The sequence below is a fragment of the Balaenoptera borealis genome (genome assembly GCF_965194805.1).
Source record: "Balaenoptera borealis genome assembly, chromosome: 1".
Classification (NCBI taxonomy): domain Eukaryota; kingdom Metazoa; phylum Chordata; class Mammalia; order Artiodactyla; family Balaenopteridae; genus Balaenoptera; species Balaenoptera borealis.
This window is the reverse complement of record NC_138860.1, coordinates 93,747,457-93,765,806: the sequence shown is the minus strand read 5'-3', so window position 1 is coordinate 93,765,806 and position 18,350 is coordinate 93,747,457. Positions and strand designations below refer to the sequence as shown.

At 38.7% G+C, this 18,350-nt stretch overlaps 1 pseudogene across 1 annotated transcript in view; it reads left to right on the top strand.

Annotated features, from left to right (window-relative positions):
* LOC309617494 (cytochrome c pseudogene) overlaps nucleotides 1–17,999 on the top strand; it is a 28,719-nt pseudogene extending 10,720 nt beyond the window's left edge. The window contains exons 2-4 of the transcript XR_014249660.1: nucleotides 122–206; nucleotides 9,309–9,450; nucleotides 17,757–17,999. The product of XR_014249660.1 is annotated as a cytochrome c pseudogene (transcript). The remainder of the gene's footprint in view (nucleotides 1–121; nucleotides 207–9,308; nucleotides 9,451–17,756) is intronic.
* Nucleotides 18,000–18,350: the final 351 nt, after the last annotated feature.

Genomic DNA, 18,350 nt, shown 5'->3' with positions numbered 1-18,350 from the left:
TTTTTTGTTTTTGTAATTTTTGGCAGTAAAACCTGAAGTCTGCTAAAAATAATAATAATAATAATAATAATACACCTAGCACCCAGATCCTAGCTCTTAAATACTCTTCTCTTTTAAAAAGAACTAGAGCCCTTTGGTGAAATAGCTGATTCCAAGCCTACAGCAGAGAAAACAGAAGATGAGCCTGGAATATTTTATTGTTGCAGGTAAGGAAGTCTTCATAAAATGATGGTAACATGTTAAAAGGTAAGAAAAGCCAGCTTTAATGAGTTTTGAGTAGCCAAATCTGGAACAATTTGAGCATCAAAATAAGTAATGATAGGAACAGATTATAACACACAATAAAATAGGAAACCATGAATCCAAACTGATGAAAAGAAATAAATCGAAAGTTTGTTGAGGAAATTTTATTAACATAGCCTCAAAGTTTACATATTTGCATAATTTAGTATCTCATTTATATACTTAACGTAGTGTCAAAATATTACTCACAAAATATTTATTAATTACAAAGAAAAAAGGAGTAACTTTTTAGTGGAGAAGAGTAGCAGACACTACCTTAATCACGAATTGAATTTAAGCCACCAGTAATGAGACAAATCAAAAGTATATTAGGATGGCATGAGAACACAGAACACAATTCTTTTACATTCCTGCTAAAATTGTATAACCTGCATCTAGTCATGAGGAAACATCAGATAAACACAAACTGAGAGATATTCTACAAAACAGCATGTCTCCAATCTTCAAAATTTCAAGGTCATTTGGAAACCACGTTAAGAAGATGGCAAAGCTGCAAGATGGAAGAAGCATGGGATCTTGAATCACTATCTACTGATCAGAACCACTGGTTTTGGAATTTATGGGAGTGATAATTAAACTTCTGCTTGAGCCACCATTCACTTGGAGGACCAAAAGAAAAACTATCAAGGTCACAAACATCAAGGAGAGACTGAGGAACTATTCCAGATTGAAGGAGATTAAAAAGACTGACAAAATGGAAATCAAAACCACAATGAGATACCACTTCACATACATTAGGATGGCTATTATCAAAAGAAAAGAGAAGAAAAAAAGAAAAGAACAAGTGTTGGCTTTTACGTAGAGAAATTGGAACCCTTGTGCATTGCTGATGGGAAAGTGAAAAGGTGCAGCCACTCTGGAAAACAATATGGCACTTCCTCAAAAAATTATGCTTAGAATTACCATGCGATCCAGCACTACCACTTCTGGGTATACACCCAAAAGAACTGAAAGCAGGAACTTGAAAAGATATTTGTACATCAATGTTCATAGCAGCATTATTCAGAATACCTAAAAGTTGGAAACATTTCGTGTCCACTGATAAATGAATGTATAAACAAAATGTGGTATATACATACCATGGAATATTATTTAGCCTCAAGAAGAAAGGAAACTCTGACACATGCAACAACATGGATGGAACTTGAAGACATTATGCTAAGTGAAAAAAGCCAAACACAAAAAGACAAATATTGTATGATTCCACTTAAGTGAAGTACCTAGAATAGTCAAATTCATAGAAACAGAAAGCAGAATGGTGGTTGCCGTGGTATGGGAAGGAAAAAAAATGGAGAATTATTGCTTCATCGGTATGAAGTTTCATTTTGGAAAGATGGAAAAGTTCTGGAGATAGATGGTGGCAGTGGTTGCACAAAATGTGAATGTATTCATGCCACTGAGCTGTATATTTTTAAATGGTTAAAATGATAAATTTGTTTTGATACAAAGGACATTTCTGAATCGACTGGTAAAACTTAAATGGGTCTGAGGTAGTAGTGATGTATGGTCTTTATAGTTGTGCTGTGGCTACTTAGGAAAATATCATTTGTAGGAAATACATGAAAATGTTTGAGAATGATGGGGCATCTCTGTTTGCTCTCAAATGATCCAGGAAAAGAAAAATACATTTTTCTGCTGTGCTTATCTTATAACTCTTTAACATACTTAAGATTATTTCCCAAAAAAATTTAAAGGTAAAATTAAAAGTGGAAATTAGCAGTGGTCTGTTAAATAGTTGAGAATAATGAATCCTGGGTTAGTTTTAGCATCAGGATTTAAGCACAGGTCTCCTAGATTATAGCCTTGGACCACTTTCACATAAAGTCAGTACGATGTTAATATAATAAAGACTCCATTGTAGTATGTATTTTTGTATATATGGTGTTTTATTTGTTAAAGGTTGGCTTTTTCTAACTACCTAGCACATTATTGCGTTATGAATCACCATTCTCCAGACAATGTATCCTTAGGAAAGATAGCCATAAGTTAATAATAAGGAAAAGAGAATGGAAATAGGAAACCAAGGCTGATGGACAAAAAATTGTGTCTGTATTCTAAAACTAACTACAAATGATTAAAAATTTTTTTTTTGTTATTTTGTATTATACTTGTCATAGAAATGTGTGGGTTTACTAGAGGAAGTTAGTTACAACTAACTTCCCTTAGTTGTAAGTATACTATGGTCAATAGAAAGTGCTGCCTACTTTTATATTTTATTTGGCCTTAAAAAGGTTGTCTTTTATTATGTAAATATACAAATTAATCACTGAAAGGAATGGTCCAGGGATTGGACCATTTGGAATTGGAATAGAATTGCTAAGTATATTGATGGCTAATGTTACTGAAAAAGCAGGGAAGAATTGGGATCCGGAAATGGCCTTGGATAGGTGGGATGCTCTGGGGGCAATTCTTCTCAAGTTAATGGACAGAGGGAAGATGTCAAAGGTCAGGGGCCAAATCTGGCCTGCTTTTGCATGGTCCCAGAAGGTAAGAATGATTTTAATGGATTAATATTTGCAACTGATCAGAGCCCCCAATTAATTAATGTTATTCCTAAAAAAAAAAATCATTCTTCTCATTGGTAGACCTTTTATATAAAAACCCATGTAATATCCTTGATTTTGCCTCTTGGCCTTCAAAGTCTAAAATATTTACTATCTGCCCCTTTACAGAAATGTTTGCTGAGCCTTGTTCTAGAGGTAGAAAATGGTCTATGTTCATGTGAAGAATGGAGTTGCAGCAAAAGTTGGAATTCTTGACAGACTCAATTATTTGTGAAGAGGTGTCTGCTGAGAGTGATGGAAAAGTGGCTGATAGGGAATAAAATAGTTGAAAAGTTTTGAAATAATTGCTGTGGGAAGTGCCCACATATGATAAAGGGACAGTTCAAATCATGGGGAAGAGTTAGATCTTAAGTGATGTTTGTGCAACTGGCTAGTCATACACAGCAAAAAGAAAATTAGGTCGTTACCTCACTCCTTTGCCAAATAACTGTGGATAGATGAAAATTAGAAATGTGAAAGAATGAAAACATTAAAGTACCAAAAGGAAGTTTGGGTAAATGTCTTTTATAAATGTGGTATGAGAAATGTCTTTTGAATCTTGATGAATATTTAAGAAATAAAAGTTGAGGCCATACCTTTGACTACATAAAAAATTTAAAACAGATATAGTCCTCCTCCCTTAAAAAAAAAAAAAGATATTCAAGGCTAAAAAGCAATTCACAAATGGAAAAATATGTACACAACATACATGATAAAGGGTTAAGATCATATCTCTTAACAGTATTTTTTATTGTTTATTTTTAAAATTTTAATCAGATGAAGTTGATATTCTTTGTTCTATGAAGGCTGTCTTAGTTATGCAAATGTAATTGGTGAAGGCACCCACTGTCCTGCAAGAAGATTCTAACAAAACTTTTTGGTATGTTGGACTTACCTGGTGGCGCAGTGGTTAAGAATCCGCCTGCCAATGCAGGGGAAACGGGTTCAAGCCCTGGTCCGGGAAGATCCCCCATGCCACAGAGTAACTAAGCCCATGTGCCACAACTACTGAGCCCGGGTGCTGCAACTACTGAAGCCCACGCACCTGGAGCCCGTGCTCTGCAACAAGAGAAGCCACCGCAATGAGAAGCCCGCACACCGCAACGAAGAGTAGCCCTTGCTCGCCGCAACTAGAGAAAGCCCGCGTGCAGCAACAAAGACCCAACACAGCCATAAATAAATAAATTAAATTTAAAAAAAAACAACTTTTTGGTGTGTGTGTGTGTGTGTTTCTTTCCAATTAGCAGCTGCCTCACCTTAGTTTTACCTAGTGGGTCACTGGAGAGGACGTGACTCAGTTTGCCTTAGAAGCCTAGTACCCATAGGGAAGAGGAGACCAAAAACCCTTTATGCTCACCAAGATCTGAAGTTAAGGAAAATTTATGTGGATGTGCAAAGACTCAGTGGCACAGGAGGACTGAGTAGACACCAGTTCTAGTTCTCTCTGTATTTGGCTATTAAAAGAGGAATCTATTGCCCTTTGGGCTGAGTAAGCCCCCCTCAGTATTCTTGGACAATCAGTGGAGACAAGGGAAAACCACAATGGAGAAAACTAGACTTTCTTCTAATAGGGCATGTGGCAGGCCTTGAAAATTAATGGATGTACTTGACCACATTTGTACCTTGAGTTTGTGGAGCAGATCATACTAGTTACACTAGTATAGAAGGAACTCTTTTAAAAATCAAGAATAAAGGTCCTACTGAATAGCACAGGGAACTATATTCAATATCCTGTGATAAACCATAATGGAAAAGAATATAAAAAAAAGATGTCTAAAATAAAAAAAAAAAAGCTACTGAACCACCCCCCCAAAAAAAAACCAAGAAGAAAAAAGTATTCAATATAGAATAAACAAAAAGCATGACCAACCAATCATATGAGAATAAAAATAAATGCATATTAAGTGCATGAAAATGTTAAAGGTGCACTGGTAATCAAAAGAACTATACAAATAAAAAGTGACATTATTTGTCACAGATCAGATGGTTCAAGAAAATATTATTCAGTGTTGTAGATGTGAAAAAATATATATATTCCCATGTACTGTAAGTTAAGCGGTGTAACACATTGTCATTATGTATTAAAAAATAATATGTATATTTGTTTAATTTTAGAAAATAAATAGAAGAGGGATTTCTAAGGAAATAATTGGGCAAGCACCCAAAGATATGAGAACATTTGTTGTAGAGTTGTTAGATAATACATACAATTCATGAGTACAATAAACTAATTTGTGCCTCGGAGTAGAGTTCAGTAAAAGAGATTGGTGCAATGCCTTCCAAATTTATAGGAGTCCTACGATTTCCCTTTTTTTTAATGTCTGTATTATTGAAAGCTCATTCACTGCCCTCCACTACCAAGTCCTACCCCCAACTATGCCTAAGTTGCTGGAAATTCTGTCAGCTATTCTTAACAAGAACAAAAGAAAGCAGTATCAAAGTTGAATGAGAAGGAAAGAAAAAGAGGGTGAAACCGAGAGTAACCATCAGATCCATTAAACTATAACTTGCTTAAAAATAGTAAACTGTAACCTGCTTTCACTGATCAAGCTTGCTTTGTTTTTACAAAAACTTGCATATCCTCCAAGCGTCATGTAGCCTAAACAATGTCACAAATCTTAAGATGTTTGCCCAAGTTGTTTTTCAGGAATTAGTCAGCTGTTGTCCATTTCGAGGTGGTTAAGACTTGCTGGGACCATGGACCCTCCAACTGGACACGCACAACTGTCCAGTTGATGACCTTTTGACATCAGAGAGCCAAAAACTCCACCCTCAGCACATGGCTAATGCCGCCATTTTCTAAAAATGTGTCCAGGCTTCCCTGGTGGCGCAGTGGTTAAGAATCTGCCTGCCAATGCAGGGGACACAGGTTTGAGCCCTGATCCGGGAAGATCCCACATGCCGCGGAGCAACTAAGCCCGTGCGCCACAACTACTGAGCCTTTGCTCTAGAGCCCACGAGCCACCACTACTGAGCCCGTGTGCCACAACTACTGAAGCCCGAATGCCTAGAGCCCATGTTCCGCAACAAGATAAGCCACAGCAATGAGAAGCCCGCGCACCACAACAAAGTGTAGCCCCTGCTCGCCACAACTAGAGAAAGCCCGTGCACAGCACCAAAGACCCAAAACAGCCATAAATAAATAAATATAAATAAATTATTTTAAATAAATAATAATGTGTCCAATGAAGAAGCATGTAGCTTAGTTTCGCCTGTGTGAAACTTTACCTCATCTTTTCCTTATTTCCAGTCGCAGTGTTTGGCTTGCTGTGTGTCAGGCAAAGGAACTTGGCCTGGTAACAGGAAGTACTGGGATTTCCCAGTCTACAAAAATTTTGACTTTGTCTATGGCTATAAGGAACTGAAGGATGCCTCCTGGTCTTTTGTATTAGCACGAGGGAAATCCTAGTGGGCTTCACATGAAATGTAAATATGATTTAATCATTTCTAGAAAGCAGACTATTTACCGACCCTTTCCAGGTCATTACTAACAGCTCCACTTGGACCAATTCATATGCACTTGTTCTTTATGTATAATGGAAACCATATAACTTATCATCTAAACCAAAATGCTTGAGAATGAAAGGGGATGCTGTTAATAATTATGCTGCAATTGTCCTAGGAAAACCAGGGCAAACAGTCACCCTATTTACATACCATATGATTTTGCCATGCTGCAGGGGGAAAACAGATCTAATTGAGTTCAGATATTAGTAGATGTAAATTGAAGTAAATTGAAACACAAATCAGATAGATAGCTACCTAGCTAGAAAAATAGATACTGATTTGTGAAAGATGTAGAGACACATGGCACAATGATTTTAATAGATATCCATTTTGTAGTATAATACAGTCCACTAAATTTTCTTTTTACCTGGCTTCTGCTTCACAAATATGCTGATTTTATTACAACGACTTTAACAATTTTGAAAAATGCTGTTGCTAGTTCTTTAAACAGTATTTTTTTTTAATCCTCTTGGGCTTTGTTTTTGTTTTTTTTTATAAATGTATTTATTTATTTATTTATTTTTGGCTGTGTTGGGTCTTCGTTTCTGTGCAAGGGCTTTCTCCAGTTGCGGCAAGTGGGGGCCACTCTTCATTGCGGTGTGTGGGCCTCTCACTGTCGCGGCCTCTCCCGTTTCAGAGCACAAGCTCCAGACGCGCAGGCTCAGTAGTTGTGGTTCATGGGCTTAGTTGCTCCGTGGCATGTGGAATCTTCCCAGACCAGGGCTCGAACCCGTGTCCCCTGCATTGGCAGGCAGACTCTAAACCACTGTGCCACCAGGGAAGCCCCTGTTGCTAGTTCTTTAGACTCTTGTCCTTTTGTTACCGAACCAGGTTCACTTGCCCCATAGACGCCAAGGTTTGCAGCAGAGATAGGGTTTATTCATGAGACAGCCAAGCACGGAGACAGGAGAGCAAATCTCAAATCCAGCTCTCCCAAAGGCGAGGGGGTTTGAACATTTATGGGTAAAGGGCATAGAGTGGTCAGAGGTGCAGGGGAAGGTGACTGGAGGTAAGAAAAGAAGAAGTGAGGTAAGTGTTGCTCTGTGCAGGTGCAACTGGGCTTCATGCTCCTTTGTAGGATGTATGTTCAGAAAATGGCGGTGTTAGCATGATCTAAGGGTAGAATTTTTGGCCCTCTGACTCAAAAGGTCACCTATGGAACACCCGAGCAGGCCTGGTTAATGGGTCCATGGTCTCAACCGGCTTGATGTGGACAAGAGCTGACTCAGTTCCTGAAAAACAGTTTGAGCACACATCTTAAGACTCACATCAGAGATGCTATCTATAAGGGGGTGGTGAAGGGAGTCTTGTGATACATTGTCTAAGCTACGTGAAGCTTGAAGGGCATGCAGTTTTGCAAGCTTGATCAGTGAAGACAGATTACAGTTTAGTATTTACTAGACCAGGAAGTTAGTTTAATGGATATAACTAATGACCATCCTCAGTTTCACTTTTACATATTTTAAAATCGAAAAGGTAAGGAGTGGCAGATACAATAGATAGGCTCATTCAGCCTTCATTTCAAACCCTTTTTTGCTTACCTTAATCTACCATAGAGGCTTGTGCTCCCAGACCCTCTTGTTGCTAAGTGTGACCATGTGACTCAATTCAGGCTAATGAGAGTTAAGTGGAAGTCTGCTGCTGCTTATTCCTTTTCCTTCTTCCTGTTTGGAATGTATAAAATATTTGATGCACAGCATCCATTAGCAAGAAAGCAGAACAGGACTGCTAACGAACTGGTTTCTTCTTACTGTATGTGTGTGTTGGGTTTTTTTTGGAAAAAATGTGTACATATTTGTATTTCTCCTTTTTTATTATACAAAACTCAGCACACCATATATATTATTTTGTGGCTTACAATTTCACTCCTCATTAGTACACAGAGATCTTCCTTCTTCTTTTTAATGGCCACATAGTATTCCATTCTGTGAATTTTAAAATCAAACCTCAAATTTGAATAAAAAGAAAAACAAATAAACTTCCAGTCCTTCCCTCCCCACCCCCAGAAGGACTATGAGTTTGGGATTAGCAGATGCAAACTATTATATATAGGATGGATAAACAACAGGTCCTACAGTATATAGCACAGGGAACTATATTCAATATCCTGTGATAAACCATGATGGAAAAGGATATGAAAAAGAATATATGTATGTATAACTGAGTCACTTTGCTGTACAGAAGAAATTAAACACAATATTATAAATCAACTATACTTCAATAAAATTAAAAAAAGAAAAACAAATAAACTTAATTGTATATAAAATGATATAACCTCAGGGACTTCCCTGGTGGCGCAGTGGTTAAGAATCCACCTGCCAACACAGGGGACACATGTTCGATCCCTGGTCCGGGAAGATCCCACATGCCGTGGAGCAACTAAGCCCATGCGCCACAACTACTGAAGCCCACGCACCTAGAGCACGTGCTCTGCAACAAGAGAAGCCACCGCAATGAGAAGCCCACGCACCACAACAAAGAGTAGCCCCCGCTCGCCGCAAGTAGAGAAAGCCCATGTGCAGCAACAAAGACCCAATGCAGCCAAAAATAAATAAATAAAATAAATAAATTTTTTAAATGCTTAAAAAAATACTTTATAAAATGATATAACCTCAGAGAGAAAAATAATTAATTCAAATAATTTTGAGTACAGGTTTCTCCAGTACTGTACACATTTAGTGGGGTATGATTTGAAGACAAACAGAACTAAAATGAAATCTTAAAATTCTACTTAGGAAATTTGTTGTTGGTAGTGATATTGGTGTTGCAACTCTGAAACTCTTGTGCATAATATAGGGAAGAGCAAATAATTGATATTGAGACCCGGGGTTTTCTCTGTGGGAGAAGGAAAATAAAATATAGAATGGTGGAAAGTGAGGAAAGACCTTGTGATGTTTGATTTGAATTGGAGGGGTCACTGTATACTGATGGTTTTTGTTTTGTTTTATTTTTAAGTGCATTTCCTAGCTTTGTCCACTGAAAAGGCCTAGAAGCAATGACAACCCAGAACAATTTCTAAATATTATTCTTCACTATAAAGAATCAGAACTCCTTAAAGAAATGGCTGAAACCAGCTCTGGGGCAGAGAAAGCACAAGGTAAGCCTGCAGTGTTTGGCTGTGCCAGAAAGCAAGGAACTGTTCAAAGACTATTGGGAACAAAAGGACAAAGGAGCCAATGTGAAGGGTCTCCCACTGTCCAAATTTGAGACAATATGGGAATCAAACAGCATAATGATGGTAAAGGATTATAACATGCTGGGATTTTTTTTTTTTAATTCCACAAGTTCACAGTGACATCAGAGAGACAGGGAGAGAAGCAGATGCTGTTGATGCCTTTTTCCACATTACCCTCAACCCACTTGAATTCTTTTCTATCCACAGTTCCCATCATTCTGACAGATGCCCACCTTCCTGCTCTGCCTGAGGTCTTTCTCAGGAACCACTTAGAGTGTATGGCTGCTGAGGGAGGCAATGGGAAAGTGCAGAGGGTTAGGAAGCGGGAGGATAGTTAATACATCCAGGGCAGCTCTTAACTAACAGATGTTGGGATTAGCAGCACAATTCTAAGGAATTCAACATCGTTTCTCAGTGGGACTGAGGTCCAATTATCCACAGCAGAACTGTTCACTGATAAACCGTTTACTGGCTTTTCCTCCTTGCCCTGTCTAACTTTCCCCATTTCCTCTGTTCCTCTGGTATCATCTCCCAAATAAACTACCCACAACCAGGTTTCTGTGTCAGGGTCTACTTTGGAAGGACAAAAAGTAAGAGTTAAAGAGACTAGATAAAGGGGGAAAGGGTAAGCTTGTATTATAGAAGAATGCCAGCTAATACATATAAAAGGAATGATAGACTTGGGAAAATCACCATTTTGCAACCTCGAATTAAAATTTGATTCAGGCAAGAACTATTAATTTATGCTAAAATTATAATGAAAGGTTAATGGGAAACAAGATATTCACATGGTCTCAAAGTATCACCCACCCCTCAGATTACTTAATGATTACAAGGAGATATACATGTTAAGTGGAAAGACTGGTCACCACCTCTGCCAAGTTGTATTAGTCAGCTCGGGCTGCTATAACAAAATACCATAGATTGGGTGGCTTCAATAACAGGAATTTATCTTCACAGTTCTGGAGGCTGGGAAGTCAAGATCAAGGTCCTGGCCAATCTGGTTCCTGGTGAGAGCTCTTTTCCTGACTTGCAGATGGTCACCTGCTTGCTGTATCCTCACATGACAGAGAGAGAGAGAGAGGCAAACTCTTTGGTGTTTCTTTTTTTAAGGACACTAATCCCACAATAAGGACTTCATCTTCATGACCTTATCTAAACCTAATTACCTCCCAAAGGCTTCATCTTCAAATACCATCATTTTGGGGGTTAGGGCTTTAACTTATGAATTTTGGTGGGACACAGTTCAGTTCATAACACCAGAGATCACAATTAACATCACAATAATTGGGTAACCTAACATTATGTGCCTTCTGATTTTATGCAAAAAAAGTGTACAACATGTATTTTTGCTAAAATATTTCATTTATTGCACTAATGGAGAAACAAAGGAATAAATCCTGGGACTTCCCTGGTGGTCTACTGGTTAAGACTCTGCGCTCCCAATGCAGGGGGACGGGTTCCATCCCTGGTCAGGGAACTAGATCCCACATGCTGCAACTAAGACCCGGCACAGCCAAATAAAAATAAATAAATAAATATTTTTTAAAAAAAGAAAGAAAGAAATCCTGAATGTGGAACATTCTACAAGAAAACTGCCCCAGACTCTTCAAACAGCATAATTAAACATTTTTAAAAAGCCAGGAGAACTGTTCTAAAAATTTAAAAGAGTAAAGAGACATAACACCAAATGTAAATTGTGAACCTTGAAAAAAAAAGCAACTATAAAAAAGAAAGACATTTTGCAGACAATTGGGAACATTTAAATATGAACCTAATATTAGATGATTAGACATTATTGTTGATTTTCCTAGATATGATAAAAGTAATGTGGTGGTAGGAGAATATCCTTATTCTCAGGACAAGCATGCTTTACCCCATTTACTTAGGGGTAAAGTAATATAATATCTGCAACTTACTTCCAAAAGGTTTAGCAATAATAAATGAAGTAATAAACAGTTTAAAAAATAATAAATAGATCAAAAATTTAAAAATAAGGCAAGTGTGACAAAATGTTAGCAACTGGTGAATCTAGGTGAAAAATGTTCATTGTGCTATTCTTTTAAGTTTTCTATAGGTTTGAAATTTTTTAAAAAACTGAAAAAACGTAAATATTATATAGAAGCCATATAAATGTTGTTTTTGTTGCCAAAGTGGAAAAATGCATCCTTGTGAATGCCTTTATTCCAAGTCTCCCAGGCCAATGTGTCATCTCTTTCATGCTCTATGATGCTGAATTCTAGGGCTTCAATAAAAAGCTTCTCTGGGACTTCCCTGGTGGTGCAGTGGTTAAGAATCCGCCTGCTGAATCAGGGGATAAGAGTTTGAGCCCTGGCCGGGGAATATCCCACATGCTGCGGAGCAACTGAGCCCGTGCGCCACAATTACTGAGCCTGCACACCTAGAGCCCATGCTCCGCAATGAGAAGCCACCGCAATGAGAAATGAGAAGCCCACACCGCAACGAAGAGTAGCCCGCGCTCACTGCAACTAGAGAAAGCCCGCGTGCAGCAACAAAGATCTAATGCAGCCAAAAATTAATTAATTAATTAATTAATTTTTTTAAAAAAGCTTCTCTAACTCTTGACCACTCCCCTTAAAAGGTACTAGGTCATTTCTAATGTTTCAGTATTATGAATATATTTTACGTATTATTCCTTTTATATCCTTAAATACTTGCTTAGAATATCTGCCATTAATCCTAAGAATCCTTAATTAAATGATAGTTTCTACTTCAGAAGGCAATCACTACCACAGGTCCATGGTTACCAGTTACATGGTTCCTTCTAGACCTGGTTCTGTGCAGATTCATGTTACCCAACTTCAAGTTCACTTTCCCTGCTATTCAGCAGTTCTCTAGTCAGCTCCTTTTAACTTACTGTAAAGCAAACAATATGTTTTTTTAAGACATCAGTTTCTTAAGCCCTCATTACACAACTATGCCTACCTTTTCCTAAAATTAATATTTATTGACAAGTAATACAAGAACATGTTATCTTTATAAAATGGTGGAACATTGCAAGTTTAACTGACTTGTGACCATTTATATCTTCTGCTTATTCTGTGCTAGGCACTGTTCTAGTAATAAATAAAAAAGACAAAAATCCTTGCTCTCATGGAATTTACATGCTAACATGGGGAAGCCAGACCCCAGATTATTTAAAATATATAACTCATGATTGTTCTAAGAGCTATAAAGAAAATAAGGCAGGGAAGAGGAAAAGGGACTGCAGAAGAGATTATTTTGTGCAGTGTTCTGTAGTTTCGCCTTTCACCTCTTTGGTTAAATTTATTCCTAGGAATTTTATCCTTTTGGATGGTATTATAAATGAAATTGTTTTCTTAGTTTTCTTTTCAGATTGTTTGTTGCTAATATATAGAAACACAACTGATTTTTGTGTATTGATCTTGTATCCTGCAACTTTACTGAATTCGTTTATTAGCTCTAATAGTTTTTCTGTGGATACTTTAGGGTTGTCTACGTATAAGATCATGTCATCTGCAAATACAGATAGTTTTACGTCTTCCTTTCCAATTTGGATGACTTTTATTTCTTATTCTTGCCTAATTTCTTTGGCTGGAACTTCCAGTACAAGGGTGAAGTGACAAAAACAACTATCCTTGACTTGTTCCTGATCTTAGAGGGAAAAGCTTTCAGTCTTTACCATTGAGTATGATGCTAGATCTCACACTTTTATAAATGTCCTTTATTAGGCTGAGGAAATTCCCTTCTATTGGTAATGTATGCTCTTGAGTTGGATTATTTTGTTATAAAGTATATTATTGGGACAATTGGTAAAACTTGAATGGGGTTTGAGGTTTACATAGTGTTAATTTTCTGATTTTGATGATTGTAATGTAGTTATATAGGAGAACAACCTGTTTGTAGGAATCACACACCAAACTATTCAGAAGAGTTGTGCATCATATGCTCAAATGAAAGTTCTCTGTACTATTCTTGTTATATATCTTGAAATATATTTTTCTGTGAGTTCAAAATTACTTCAAAATAAGTATATTTCTTAAGTAAACATTTTTGTTCAAAGAAATCCACCATAGACAAAGTTTAACAAATGACTGAATGAGATATTTGCAATCTAAATTCAATAAGGGATTAATATCTAGAATACAAGTAAACTCTGGTATATTAACAGGGAAAAAAAATCAGCAACCCCTGCAGAAGAATGAACAAAGGATATGAAGAGATAATTTAGAGAAGAAGAAACTCAAAAAGCTACCAAGCATATGAAGAAATGCTCAGATTCATTGATAATCGGACACATTTAATTTGGAACAAAACTGATATGTCATTTTAGTTACTGTATTAACTGGGAACCTTCATGCCCTGCTAGTGGGGAATGTAGCCAGGTGCACCCTTGTGGAAAGCACGTTTGCTCAAATTAGTCAAACTAAAGGTAACCGTCCTCTATGTCTGACAGTTTCCCTCCTGGGTATATATCTCAAATTCTCCCATGGGCCTATGCAAGGAAATATATAAGGATATTCACTGCAGTGTTATTTGTGATCATGAATAACTGGAGGCTGTCTGGGTGTCCCTGCCTGGGAGAGGGGGTACTCACCATGGAAATCCATGCAGAAGTTGGTAGCAACAGACTAGTTATACAGCTAGCAACATGGATGGTTCTTAAAAACATGTTTTTAAGTAAAAATCATAAGAAAATGATACTGTACATTTTAAAATGGTGAAGACAGTAAATTTTCTGGGGTTTTTTTTTTACCACAATAAAAAAAAAAACCAAATGAGAGGTATTACAAAACATGATTTTCCATCTTTGTTAACTAAAAATAAGTCATACTAAAAAGCTGTATACATTTTGTAAGAACAAATACAAATAAAAAGATGTACTTTTTAAAATAATTATTTAAATTATTTATCATCTGTTTTAATTCCTCTGCTTCCTTTTATAGATGTGATTTCCTCCCCTACTTTTTCTTCCTTTTTGGCTAGTTCTACTCTCTTTACTTTAACCCGCGAGTGCATGTTTCCCTGGGTGTGGTGGCCAGTCTTTTGGGCACTGCCTATTGGGGAAGGTTGGAAAGCCAGACCATAGTCTTTGTCAACCCAGAGAAATTTAAGTAGAGAGAAGGGGAGGAGTCCTAGGTGCTACAAAACTAGTGAAGCACACCACCTCCCCTTGCTCTAAGCAGCAATTCAGCATTTGGACTTCACTGTCAAACCCTCTGGGAGAAGAACCACTAGGAGGAAGTACTCCCTGGATCGTCATCTACCAGCCATGGTGGTTTGGAGAGTAAGAGAGCAGGAGTAGTGCCCATGGCTAGCCCACCCCCACTGCTTTCCTAACCCTTCACTCTAGCAGGGTTTTGTACTGCGGTAAATTCATCCCTGGACCGGAAATACTGGACAGTAGAGATTTCTGCAATAAAGGTTGGCAATGATTGTTCCAATGCCAAGGGGATGGACAGGCAAGAGGAATGTAAGTTGTTTTTCTCCAAGTTACCCTCTTAGAGCCAAGACAACACTCTCTGTTCTAGGATGCACCAGCACTACCACCTAGATCCCCCCAACACACACATATACTATTTCAAAATAACCTTTTATCTGCTCAGGGGGTTCTTATGGTTTGCTTGTTATTTCCTGGAAACCTATAGTTTCTCCAAGGTTAATCTCAAGGGGAGGAGCCAGCAGCCTATCTATTTCACCATATTGGTCAAAAGATGCCATTAAACACATTAGAATGGGAAAGAAAGGGAGTTGGGACTGGGCAATGGAGTTAAAAGGGAATGAATGAATAAACAAACAGGAGAGGGGCCCTGAATGGGGCAAAAAGCCACATAGTATTCACGGTTTTATTATAAAATATAATTATAAAAAATAGTAATTCCTTGCCCCATCACACTCTACTCTGATTTCCACAACCCCAAACATTCAACTCTTTCAGATTTTTCTTTTGGTACTTATCTTGTATTTCTAAATAAAGTTTTTAAACTCTTCTTTCTTTCTTTTTTTTAGAAATTCTTTTTTTTAGGGGGGGGGGGGCGCCACGCTGTGAGGCTTGCATTATCTTATTTCCCCAACCCGGCCCTTTGGCAGTGAAAGCGTGGAATCCTAACCACTGGACTGCCAAGGAATTCCCTAAACTCTTATTGCTTGATTTTCCAATTTTAGATAGTTTCCATTGACCATAGAGGGAGATTTTTTGTGAAACTAACACGGCTTGTGTTTCAGAGTCCCTCACTTTCACAGGCCCTTTTCAAGGCCCCATTCTTAACTTCAAACACATAACTTTGTATTACTTTTCTTAAAGACCATCCCTCGAATCATATGTTCCTCTGGCCCTACAAAACTCGAATCCATCCCTGATTTACTACCGAATTTGCACAATGAGGACTTAGCTAAGTTATAGCCCACTCCCTTCAACACACACCAAAACACATACTTTTCCCTTCCTCAATCTCACACAATTATATTATGTTTTTAAATTTTAGGCCATCTACCATGTTTTAACCCACAGATGCTCTTCCTTGTTATCTTTTCCACATTATCTTATTTTGTCTTATGGGTGTGAAACCGAGCAGGTCCTGGTGGGGCTCCTGGGCACGGAAGCCTTTCCGTGTCCCCCGTTCCTTGTTTGTAGGGAACAGACTCCAGCCTCCATGACCTTCCCTGAGTTCCAAAGGGCAGATTCGAACAGTTGCTAATCAGGGAAGGGAGGGGATGCAGAGACAAGGGAGGAGCAGCCAAGAAACAATAGTGCAGCCTTGAGGCAGCGTCCTGGTTCCCCCTCAAGTAATACACATAATATCTTTGAGCTCTTTATAGAACTAAAACCCAACAAATGGAAGTTGTCAGCATTCTTCCTACCAGAGAAGACCACCTGAGGCCAGATTAAAGGAACCAGAGAAGCTCATCAAGAGATTATCTGAGACCAGATTAAAGGAGTGCAGCAGGCCCAGTACACACCCTAATCTTGTCAGCAACCCCACACTTGTACTATTGCTATACAACTCCTCACCAAATCCTCCCAGGTTGGGACACAACAGTTTATGAGGACAGGAACCTGCTGTGTCCCCTTTTGCCTGGCAAAGCAATAAAGCTATTCTTTTCTACTTCACCCAAAACTCTGTCTCCAAGATTCGATTTGGCACTGGTGCACAGAGGCTGAGTTTTCGGCATCAGATGCGATATTTTTATCTCTCTAGTAATATTGCAGGGTTTGTTTTGTTTTGTTGGTTAGTTGGTTGGTTGGTTTTATAGTTTAGTTTAGTTTAGTGTAATTCCCTAAACTGTCTCTGTTTCCTCTAAGTTCCTTCTTTCTTCATGGTCTGTTTAGCCCTCTCTCTTACACTGTAGACTTCTCTTAAATGGGCGGTAATCCAATCAGATTTAAGAGTGAGGTACTTAAAAACTGATCAGGAACTCAGATGGGGGAAGTTTTGTAAATGGTGGGTGTGGTAGGCAGGCTCTAAAATGGCTCCTCGTGATCCTCAGCTCCCAGTAGTCATGCCTTTGCAGTGAAGGATTATTCCAAAGAGAGGCTGGTCTTTGCCCTCAGTTCCTGGGAGGTCAGTTCTAAGCCCTTGGAATATTCTGCCTGATGAGGGTATCTTATGTACTTGGAGGCCTAGGGCCACGCGAGGTAGTCTGTGCTAACAATGTGATTTATGGTGGTGGCTCTGGACCACACAGGAACGGCTCATCCTCCAGAGGGGCTACAGACTAAGGTTAGCCAGGCAGGCAGTCAACCATGTCTACATGCCTAAGCCCCAGTACAAATTCTGGACACCAAGGCTGGGGAAAGCTTCCCCAGTTGGCAATATTACATGTGTATTGTCACACATCGTTGCTATAAGAAGTAAGCACTTCTTGCACAACTCCTTGGGGAGAGGAAGACTGGATGTTCCGCACTTAAGCTCTCCTGGACACTGCCTTATGTTCCTCTTCCCTTGGGTGATTTTGATCTGTATTTTTTCACTATAATAAACCTTAACCATGAATATGACCACTTTTAGTGAGGACTGTGATTCCCAGGAAATTATCAAACCTGAGGGTGGTCTTCAGGACCCCTACGTTTGCAATGCCTTTGTGTAATCCTTTCCCTTTGAATGTGGGCTGGACTTACTGACTCACTTCAAGCCAACAAAATATGACTGAAGTGATGGGATGTCGCTTCTGAGATTAGTTTATAAATAGGCTGAGGCTTCCATCTTGGGTACTGTAGACAGTAGCCTCTTGTATTGCTTGCCCAGGGAGAAGACAGCTGTCATGCCCTGAGCCAGCTCCATGGAGAGGCCCACTTGGCAAGAGTCCAGCAACCACATAAATGTGCTTGTAAGTGGATCTCACTTCAGTTGAATCTTCAGATGAAACTGCAGCCCTGGCTGACAGCTTGCCTGCAATCCCACAAGAGACCTTGAGCCAGAGGTACTCAGCTAAGCCATGATTCTTAACTTAGAAACTGTGAGATAATAAATGTTTGCTGTTTTAAGCCACTAAGTTTTGGAGCAATTTGTTACACAGTGGGCTACAATGTAAGGTGATTAGGAGGATCCTATGTATTGAGTATCCAGAATTGTTTTTATCTGTAGGTATTTTTCCTGAGGCCATTCAATTCCTTTGAAGAAGAACTCTCCAATCTCCCAGAGAATATATGCCTGGCTGCCTGAGTTGAGGGGCCAGAGCTGGAAAAGGGACCAAACTTTCACTTATTCCCTCCATTTTTAGCCCCAAGGCAAACCCCTGCCCTCTAGTGTGTTTGGTGTGCCTAATTCTGAAGCCTTTCCCTTGTCATCTGTCTGGAGAAGTTGTTGTAGCTACACCCAGGTGGAGAAGGGGCCTGGTGG